Raw genomic sequence first — 10989 nt, 5'->3', positions numbered from 1 at the left:
ACAGAGATTTTAAAGTGGGAAAAAAAAAGTCAAATAGTCAGTTTTTCATCAAGAGCTGCTATATTAGTGAATGCAGAAAGCACACACATTTTTCAAAATTTCAGTCTATGAATTGTTTAGGTTTTTTAAAATATATCTATCATAGTCCAAAGAAGCTTTTTACAGTTTATACAAATATTCAGGTCACAAACTCAAGGGCACAAACATTTTTGCTTTTTTGTATTTGGGAATTGAACTCAGAAGCACTTTACTACTGAGCATCATCTCCAGCCCTCGCGTTTTACCCTTTTTTTTTTTTTTGAGAATGTGTCACTAATTTGCTTAGGAAGCCTCAACAAGTAGCTGAGGCTGGCCACAAATTTGCAATCCTCTTGAGTTGCAGGGATTTCAGGTGTGCTCCACTGTGTCCAGCCATAACTTTTTAAAACATACAAAATATTTTAATACAGTGTTTATTTTAAAATATTTTTTATCACAATCCCACATTCTACCAAATGGAAGATAAGAGACTTCACCATTTGAATAAACCCAGTCACATCAGGGTATTATTCTCAGTTAGCTCAGATTTAAGTTCAGTTAATTCTGGGCTTTCCTTCCAGTGTCTTCATTCATAGTTTTTTGTTACAGTCCTGATAGGAAGGAGGTGACTGTGTTAGTCTGCTCTTTGTCACCATAACCATAACACCTGATATAAACAACCTAAAGGAGGAAATATTTATTTTGGCTTACAGTTTCAGAGGTTTTGGTCCATGGTGGCCAGGCTTCAAGGCTGACGGATCATGGCAGAGGAAAGCTGTTCAGCTCACAATATCCAGGAACTGGGGATGGGGGTTGGGGATCAGGGACATGATATAGTCCCCAGTGACCTACTTCCTCCAACCAAGTCCCACATGCCTATAGTTTTTACTACTTCCTAGTAGTCCATCAAGCTATCAGTCCACTAACAGATCAGAACCTTCATGATCCAATTTCTTCCCAAAAGCCCACCTCTGAACATTTCTGTACTGGGGACCAAGCCTTCAACACGTGAATCTTTAGAGGACTTCATATCCAAACCATAACGGCAGCTGTCTAGGTTTGTTTCTTCATGCTCTTCTCATTACTCATGTCCAAGGTCTTACTGAAGCGTGGTACTTGGCTTCTATTCCTGCTGAAATGGAATCTGTGGACCTTGACTAGGCATCTATGAGAATCTACGTGGGCCCTTTAAGTTCTGCCATCCCTCTCAGGCACTTTCAGAAGACACTCTCTTTCAACTGTTCTCAAGTCCCTTCAGGGAACTTCAGGAATCTGAAGCTGCCGTGACATCCCCATGTAGGTGATGAAAATTCTCCTAAAGGTCTGGAGAAAAGAGAACTTCATAGGAACTTGTTTCCTCTCAAGGAACTAAGTAAGACGTAGGGCCTAGATCCCAGAATTTTGTACACACCACTATTGCATTTCTTAAATCTATTGTTTGTGGCAATAGTCACCTTGTACTTCATTCGTAGAGTGAAACTCAAAAATCCCATTTCTTGCAAATCAAAAGTTGGGCCTTTAGAACTATCATCTCTGCCTGCTTTGAACTTCAAGGCTGAATTTTAAGATATTTCTCTCTTTGAACTCCTGTGGTAATAGCCCTAGAACTTGAGTCATCTCCTCTTACGAGCTGGCACCTGCCCCCTGACCAGAGAGCATTCCAGAAAGCGTTTTAAGGTTAATGAAAACACAAAATATCAGATGTTGTGAGATGCTTCAAGGGTAGAACCCAGGGAAATGTAGATCACTGAATAACTATGTTAGCAAAGAGGTAACTTATCAAATTAATGACCAACTTCCACATGTAAAAAAATAGAAAAAGGTGAGCAGATCAAACATAAGCTGAAGAAATGAAAATTTAAAAATCCAAGAGCTGATTAAGAAATCAGAATGAGGAAAAGATAGTATTTTCTAAAAATAGTGCTGCAAGAGCATAAGGTAAGACCCCGATCTCACACCATACACAAAAATTAACTAAAAATGGAAAATAGACCTAAACACAAAAAAACTATATACCTGTTAGAAGACAACATAAAAGAAAATCTTCACGAACTTCAGGTAGGCAAAGGGTTCTAATATATCACAATCCCAAAAGTACAGTCTACAAATTGACAAACTAGACTTCAAAATTAAAGACTCTTGTTCTGTGAAAGATACCTTAAAAGGACAAGAAAACAAGGTACAGGTTGCGAGAAAATATTTGCTAATCTCCTATCTGACAAGTACTCATATCTAGAATACAAGAAATCTCAAAAGTCTACATATTCAAAAAATTCCAGTTAGAAAATTAGCAAAAGTTATGAGAAGTTATGAAAAGGCATTTCTCTGAAAAAGCTATTATGCCAAATAAAAACATGGAAAGGCTTCACCATCCCTAGCCATTAAGATCATGATGAAATAGCACTGCATACCTAAATAGCATTGCTTAACTAAATAGCACTGCATTCCTAAATAGCACTGCATAACTAAAATTAAAAAGTTACTCTACCAAATTCTGGGGAGAAATTAAGAAAATGGACCTCTCCCTCTGATGTGGGAATGTAAAAATGGCACATCCACGGTAGAAAATAGTTTGGCCATTAATTTTAAAACTAAACATACACCTACCTTACTTCCCAGGACTCACACTCCTGGGCATTTATCCCAGACAAATGAAGCCATATGAAAATTCTGTACACGATTGTTCAAAGCATCATTATCTGTAATAGCCCCAAACTGGAATCATCCAAAATGTCTTACCACAGGGGAATGTTAAACAAACTCCACAAAAGAAACGAATTACTGATACAAACAAAAACTTGGATGAATCTCAAAAGCATTATGCTGAATGAAAGAAGTCAGTCTCAAAGATCACACACATATGAGTCCATTCATACACCATTCTTTTTTTCCCCAAAACATTTATTTTTTAGTTGTAGGCAGACACAATATCTTTATTTATTTTTATGTGGTGCTGAGAATCAAACCCAGTGCCTCTCGCATGCTAGGCAAGTGTTCTTCCTCTGAGCCACAATCCCAGCCCTCATATACCATTCTTGAAATGCAAAATGATAGATTATATTATTTAACTGCACATATCCAAAACAATACCAATTCTACATGTAATCAAAGCAAACATTTTAATGAGCTATTTTACTTTTTACGTTAAGCATTCAAAATGTGGTGTGTATTTTACACTCATGGTATATCTTAATTTGGATTTCACATTTTAGGAGCTCAATATCCTTATGTAAATAATATACTTAATGGCTACTATACTGAACAGCAAAGGCCTAAATAATATGAAACATGTAGCTGGGCATGGTGGTGCACCCCTGTAATCCCTGAGGCTCAGAAGGCTGAAGCAGGAGGATCCTGAGTTCAAAGCCAGCCTCAGCAAAAACGAGGCACTAAGCAGGTCAGTGAGACCCTGTCTCTAAATAAAATACAAAATAGGGCTAGGGATGTGGCTCAGTGGTTGAGTGCCCCTGATTTCAAGCCCTGGTACCCCCCCCCAAATATGAAACATGTATTCAAATATATTGCTCATTTTTAATTGTGGCATTGAATTTTAATTATTTTTCATATATTCCAGATGCAAATTATTTTCCAGGTATGTTATTGAAAATTATTTCTTTTACTTTTTATCTTGTCCTTTTATTCTCTTAGTAGTGTCTTTCATAGAGCAGGTGTTTTAAATTTAATAAAGTTCAATTTATCAACTTTATGGATCATATTTTCAGTATTGTAAAAAATCTTTGCCCAAGCCAAGGTCACATTGACATATTTGTTTATTTTTAAGCCAATAATATCTCATGACTGTAGCTTCATGCTAAGTCTTTTTTTTTTTTTTAATTTTTTTAATATTTATTTTTTAGTTTTCGGCAGACACAACATCTTTGTATGTGGTGCTGAGGATCGAACCTGGGCCGCACACATGCCAGGCGAGCGCGCTACCGCTTGAGCCACATCCCCAGCCCCCATGCTAAGTCTTAAGAGCAGGTATTGGGGGTAGGCACAGTGGCACTCACAGCTTGGGAGACTGAGGCAGGAGGATCACAAATTTAAGGCTAACTTGGGCAACATAGTAAGACTTTGTCTCAAAAAATTATTTTTTAACTTTTAGAAAGCAGATACTGTTGGTTTTCCAACTTTGTTCTTGTTTTGTAAAGTATTCTTACTATTCCAGTTCCTGTGTGTTTCAAATGAATTTTTAGGATCATTTAGTCTCCCTGCTGGGATTTTGATTGGCATTGCATTGAATCTGTGGGTAATTTGAGGAGAATTGACACTTTAACATCCCCGGATCTTCTTACCCTTGAACATAGTATATTCCCCTATTTATTTAAATTGTCTTTCAATTTGTTTCAGCATTGCTCTGTAGTTTTCAGTACGCAGTGTTGGCAGGAATATGGAAAAGTTGGACTCATACATAATGGGTGGGATATAAGATGATGTAACCACTTTAGGAAATAGTTTAGCAGTTTTGTAAAAAAAATTTTAAAAACATGTTTTTTACCATGTGGCCCAGTTATCCATTCAACTCCTAGGTATCCCCCAAGAGAAATGAAAACAGATTGCATTATGAACATTTTTGTACAAATGTTGTTAACGACTTTATTTGTAATAGCCCCAAACTGTATATGACCCAAATGTTCATCAAGACCTGCGTTTAAAAGGAATAAACATTATTTTCCAGGGTCTCTCCTCATGTTTGCATGTTAGGCAAGAACACTCCTACTGATCCACACCCCACCCTCATTTTCATTTTTAAAATTTTAATGGAGACCAACATGGCTCCACCTCCTCTGTAAAGGATCACTTTTTCCTATTCTTTTGTTTTCCTTTTGCAGAGTTGGGGATCAAATCCAGGGCCTTGTACATGCTTGGCAAATGCTCTATCACCTACCCCCAAATTGGACATTTTAGGTAATATATTGTAATTACCCTGGATTTTTTTTAAGAACTTAACCTTTATTTTATTTATTTGTTTTTATGTGGTGCTGAGAATTGAACCCAGGGCTTCGCTAATGCTAGGGAAGTACTTTACCACTGAGCTATAACCCCAGCCCAATCACCCTTGATTTTTACCTTCAACCCAAACCCAGAATTGCTTATGTTGATATTTGTTTGGCCACTTGACTGGATCAATTTTCTGGAGCCTACTATTCTGCAGTATGTGGCTGCTGATATCTGAACTCAGTTGTTCCTTTAAGAATTCTTGTTTTTCTTTTAAACCTGGCTTCAGGAATCCCCTCTGGTCTAGTACAGCTTAGTGGAGAGACAACCGTTGGTTGGTCAGAAGTTGTATTTAAATATCATGAGTCAGTAAAGTTCCCACCATTTGCTTATGGATCTTTGATATGGGAATGGTGTAAGATTATATGTCACTCATTCATCTGTGAATTAATCCACTGGTAGCTGAATAGACTACTCGGAGAAGGTGGGAATTTTAGGCAGATTGGGCATGGTTGGAGGAGGTAGACCTCTGGGAACATGCCCTTGGGGACTGTATCTTGTCATTGGCCGCCTCCTCCTCCTCCTCCTTTCTCTCTCTCCACTCCCTGGCTGAGCAACTTTCCTATACCACACCCTTCTGCCATGATGTTCTGCCTCACTTCAGGCCCAAAGCAATGGAGCCAACTGATCATGGACAGAAAGATCTGGAAACGTGAGCCAAAGTAAACTTTTCCTTCTGTAAGTTGTTTATGTTTATGTCAGGTATTTAGGCCACAGCAACAAAAAGTAAGAGGAATTTTTTTTGAATACCTGCACTCGCTCCCATAGCCTGGAGCAACGCTCAAGTCAGCAAGAGAGATGGACACTGAATTTTTTCTCTTCTAGGGAATGGAACATTCCTGATACTAATCAAAAAGTCCGAGACATCTCCCTAGGGATTGACCTGTACCCATATCACCCCCTATACTGACCTCATGAATTTTCATGATTGGGTTTCTGTCTACCAAAGAGGGATTACCAGAGTAGAAAGGTATCTTTTGATGCTTCCAAATGCAAGCTTCCCAAAGAGCCCGTATGTGGTACAGATGTTTCAGGCTAATGTGATTTGTGTGAAGATTATTAGCCCTACTGTGTGCAGTGACAGACCACATGCATGATGTTCGTTCCATAAGATTATAATGGAACTGAAAACTCTGGTTGCCTATGACATTGTAGCTGTCATAATGTCACAGCACAATGCATTACTCATGCGTTTATAATGATGCTGGTATAAACAAACCTATCATGCCACCAGTTGTATAAAAGGGTTACACAAGAATTATTTATAGTACATCATACTTGACAATGAGAATAGATGACTGTATTGATATATTTCCTATACTTCGTACTGTCAGGGTGTACTCCTGTAGGCATTTAATTTTTTTTTTTTTTTTACCATATAACAGCGTGGTGGACAGGCACCGTGGTGCATGCCTGTAATCCTAGCAATTTGGGAAGCTGAGGCAGGAGGATCATAAGTTCCAGTCCAGCCTCAGTAGATTAGCCAGACCTTGTCTTAAAATAAAAAATAAAAAGGGCTGAGGATGTAGTTCAGTGGTAGAGCACCCCTGGGCTCAATCACCAGTACTGAAAAATAGAAAAAGAAAGCAGCCTGCTGCATTCTGCTGGCAGCGGCCTGGTACCTTGGGCGCTCACTGCCTCCCTTGATTGCATTATGTTCTGTTCAGCTGGATCAGTCTGTGTTTTGCTTGTCGTGGCCTCAGGAACATCAGGCTATACCATATATATCACTATGGTTTGGATCCTGAATGTCCACTAGAAGTTCACCTGTTGAAGGCGTGGTCCCCAAGGTGGAGCTCCTGGGAGGTGGTGGAACTTTTCAGAGGTGGAGCCTCATAGGAGGTCCTTAGGTCACTGGGGGAGTGCCTGCAAAGAGAACTGTGGAACCCTGTCCCCTTCCTGCTATCTATCCTCTTTGCTTCCTGGCTATGAGGTGAGCAGTCTACCCTGCCACGTATTCCCTGACATTGCCATCTGGCACCCTCACCAGAGGCTTAAAGCAATGGGTCTTTCGGATCATGGATTGGAAGTTCTCAAACTCTGGACGAAAATAAGCCCTTTCTCTTTATAAGTTAATATCTCAGGAAGCTACAGGGACAGAAAGCTGATCATACCACCACAACACACACACACACACACACACACACACGCCGTGTAACTTTAGGTGTGTAGCAGGCTTCACCATCCAGGCTAGTGTGAGTATACACTATGATGTTCCCACAGTAAGAAAATCCCCTAATGGCATATTTCTATGAAGTTATCCCTGTCATTAAGTGACATATGACTGGATATAAATTCATTGAGGTCTATACTTCAATTTTGTGTTGCTGTACCTCAATTCTAAAAAGACAAGTTGCGATGTTGTCTTGTATATTGGTACTCTCAACATACCCAGAACACTGGAATGCAGGTCTGGCTTGGTGGAACTTACAGGGACAGAACTGGGCACAGGTGCTCAGATCCCTTCTCTCACCACCAGGTGGCTCTCTACCCACCCTCAGCTCTCCACAGCCGAGTCCTCTGGGAAAACCAGCAGCATGGAACAGAACCCATTCAGAAATGTCCCTGAAAGAGGAGGGTTTTGTGGTTGGGAAATAGAGAGCATGGGGGCCTGGGTGAGAACACTGTGTGATAACGCAGGACTCCCTTTGGAACACTGTAACCCTTAAGGACAAGGGTTCACATCCCATCTCTTCCATTTATTTCCTGGCTGTGTGGTCTTACGAATGTTTCTTCACCTCTCTGTGTCACAGTGGAAATAATAATAGTACAAACCTTGTAGGGTTATTGTTGTTGCTGTTGTTGTTAGTGTTAGTGTTAAAAAGGTCACTCCTCATGAAGTTCTTAGAACATAGCCTGGGTGTTAGTTTTCCGTTTCTGTGACAAAATGCCTGAGATAGCCAGGCATGGTGGTACATGCCTGTAATCTCAGCTACTTGGGAGGATGAGGCAGGAGGATCACAAGCTTGAGACAAGTTTGAGCAATTTAGTGAGGTCCTATCTCAAAATAAAATTAAAGAGCAGGGGATGTAACTCAGCGATAGAATACTTGCCTAAGCATATGCAAGGCCTTGAGTTCAATTTTCAATACAAAAAAAGGAAAGGAAGAAAACCTGATGGGTTGGGCCTGTGCAGCATGGTAGGTACATCATGGTGGGACCACATGTCAGGGGACACCTGCTCACCTCACAGCAATCACAAAGCAAAAGAGAGAAAGGAAGAGACAGTGTCCCAACCCTTTCATGGGCCACCCCCAATTACCCAGCTTCCTTCACTGGGCCCCACCCCCTAACGCTCGGCCACCTCCTATAGCCCCAGGGGCTGGTGACCTCCAAGCCTGTATGATGAACCTTTGGAGGACACTGCTAAATCCCAGCAGCCAGGCACAGAATAAAAATTCAAAGACTTTCTGAATTTATTTTAGGAGGGGAAATCTCGGGAGCCTATGATGGAAGCCCTGCCCTCCTGTTGCTTCAGGGGCCGGCGGGGTGCAGGAAGCCTGGCTGGGATGGAGGTGAGCGTTCTTGCTGGGCTTCTGTGTTCTGGCCCACTCACCACAGCTGGTGCTGCCTAGATCTGCGGCCCAGAGGGCTCCCCAAGTCTTCCCTGGGCACCAAAGCTGGGTGACTCATCATGGTGGAAGGAATACTGGTTCCCCAGAAAGCTCCACATCCTAGCCCAGGACCTGGGATACGTTCCCTCGCAAAAGGAACCTTGCAGCGTCATTAATGATTTTGAGATGGGGAGATTATCCTGGATTTTCGGGGAGGACCCAATATAAAGGAGAGAAGGAGGAGTCAGAATCCTGGGAGTGGGTGTGAGAAGTGAAGCCGAAGTCAGAGCTGAGCAGCCAGGAGCCAAGGAACACAGGGGCTTCTGTAAAGCTGGAAAGGCCGAGAGCAGATCCTCCCCTGGAGCTGCAGGAGGAGCATAGCCCTGGATTCCAGCCCTGGAAGACCCACTTCTGATTTCGGACCTCCAGAACTGTCATATATCAAGTGTGTGTTGTCTCAAGCCACTAAAGACGGGTGATCTGTTACTGCAGCAATAGGAAACTAACGGGTTCAACTTGAAGCCACACCTGGGTACCTCGGTGTTGTTTGTAATCGTGCATCTTCATTTTCTTCATTATTTTTTAAAAAAATTTTTTAGATGTTGATGGGCCTTTATTTTATTCATTTATTTATGTGTGGTGCTGAGGATCAAACCCAGTGCCTCACACATGCGAGGCAAGGGCTCCACCACTGAGCCACACCCCCAGCCCCATCCTCCTTGTTTTTTTAAAATACGATCTCGTTTGTTTCAAAATTCAGTAAGTACATACAAGCGCTTTGGGAAAACATCAGTATTTAGCTGGACATAGGCAAACCCTCTGATCTGGCACTTTCCGTCCAGACGTACCAGCAGACCTACGTCCACCAAGGGACCCCTGCAGGAATGTGTCTCGCTAGGCTATCATAATTGCCCAAGCCAACAGCAATCCAAATTCTGTCAACAACAGAATGGGGGAGTAAATGGTGATGGATACCACACAGCAGCCAGGCTGAGCACCTACGACCACAGCAGCAGTAGGGACAAATCTCCCAGATTAACATTGAGTCAAAGGAGCCAGATAAGCCAGGCGCAGTGGCCCTCACCTGTAATCCCTGCGACTCTGAGCCTGAGGCAGGAAGAAGGCAAATTCCAAGTCAACCTGGGCAACTTGGCAAGACCCTATCTCAAAAAAAGAAGAAAAAAAAAGCCTTGGGGTGTAGCTCCGTGGTATAGCATCTACCTCACACACGTGCGGTCCGTCCCCAGCACCACAAAAAACATTTTTATATTTAAAAAAGGAGCTAGACATACACAGAATATAATTCCAGAGCCAGACATACACAGAATATAATACCATTTATATGAAGTTCAAAGACATACAAAATTAGGGCTTGGGGGTGTCGCTCAGTGGTAGAATGCATGCTTAGTTAGCATGTGTGAGGCCCAGGATTCACCACCACTCCACAACCCCCCAACGACAAAATTAGTCTATGCTGTTAGGAGCCAGGACAGCCCTCCTCTGGAGAGTGAACATAGGAAGGCTTTGAGGGTGCTGTAGGTCACGACCCCTTTGAGTGTGGGTGCTCATGATGTAGTGGGGGACTAACCCAGGCCTGAATACTAAAATAAACTAAGGACACTCTCTGCGAAAATTAATGCATGGGAAAGCTAGGGTCCCCCCACCCCAAGCTGGTTTTCAAGGAACCTAATTAGCACCATTCACTCTTACCTTTTGGATCCTAAAGGACTTTCCCTAGGATCTAACTACTTTCCTTTGAAGTGTAAAAGCCCTCAAGGGGTGTTTCCCTTATCGCACTTCCTGCTTGAAAACACTTTCACACAATCATATATCATGTTGTTTTTTTTTTTTTTTTGAAAGCTTGTGCACAACCATGTATTGTTTTAGACTAGAAAATTTATGACACTAGATAGCCTACAAAGGTTGTGAAAACTAGGGAGGGGTGCTCAGAATCTGGAGTGCTGATCTCCACTGGGCCCACCAGCGGGAATTAAAATTTGGTTTCTCCCACTTTTTGAGGGCCATTTGTCGATTCTTGCCTGATTCCACAACAATGACACGGGTGTGTTTGGTTGGTGAGGATTCATTGCTGTGTATGCACCCTTTTCTACATGTTATGCTTTAATAATCTTTTTTTTTTCATTCTACAAATACAAAAAGGTCATGAAAATTCCCCTTCCCTATGCTGTAGGAATTCCAAGAGGCAATCACAACCAACGGCTTCTGAAATCCATCAAGTGAACATACACACAATACACATATATACAAGGACACATGTGCACACACATCCACGCATCACACATAGCAATTACACACACGTGAATGAACAACCATACATGCAAACATGGGTGGCCATGAACACACATGTGTTTATGCACGTACACACAGGTGATGTGCATACATGAACACAGGCACACATT

The sequence above is a fragment of the Marmota marmota genome, unplaced genomic scaffold (assembly GCF_001458135.2).
Source record: "Marmota marmota marmota unplaced genomic scaffold, marMar, whole genome shotgun sequence".
NCBI lineage: Eukaryota > Metazoa > Chordata > Mammalia > Rodentia > Sciuridae > Marmota > Marmota marmota.
Note: the sequence above shows the minus strand (reverse complement) of the source record.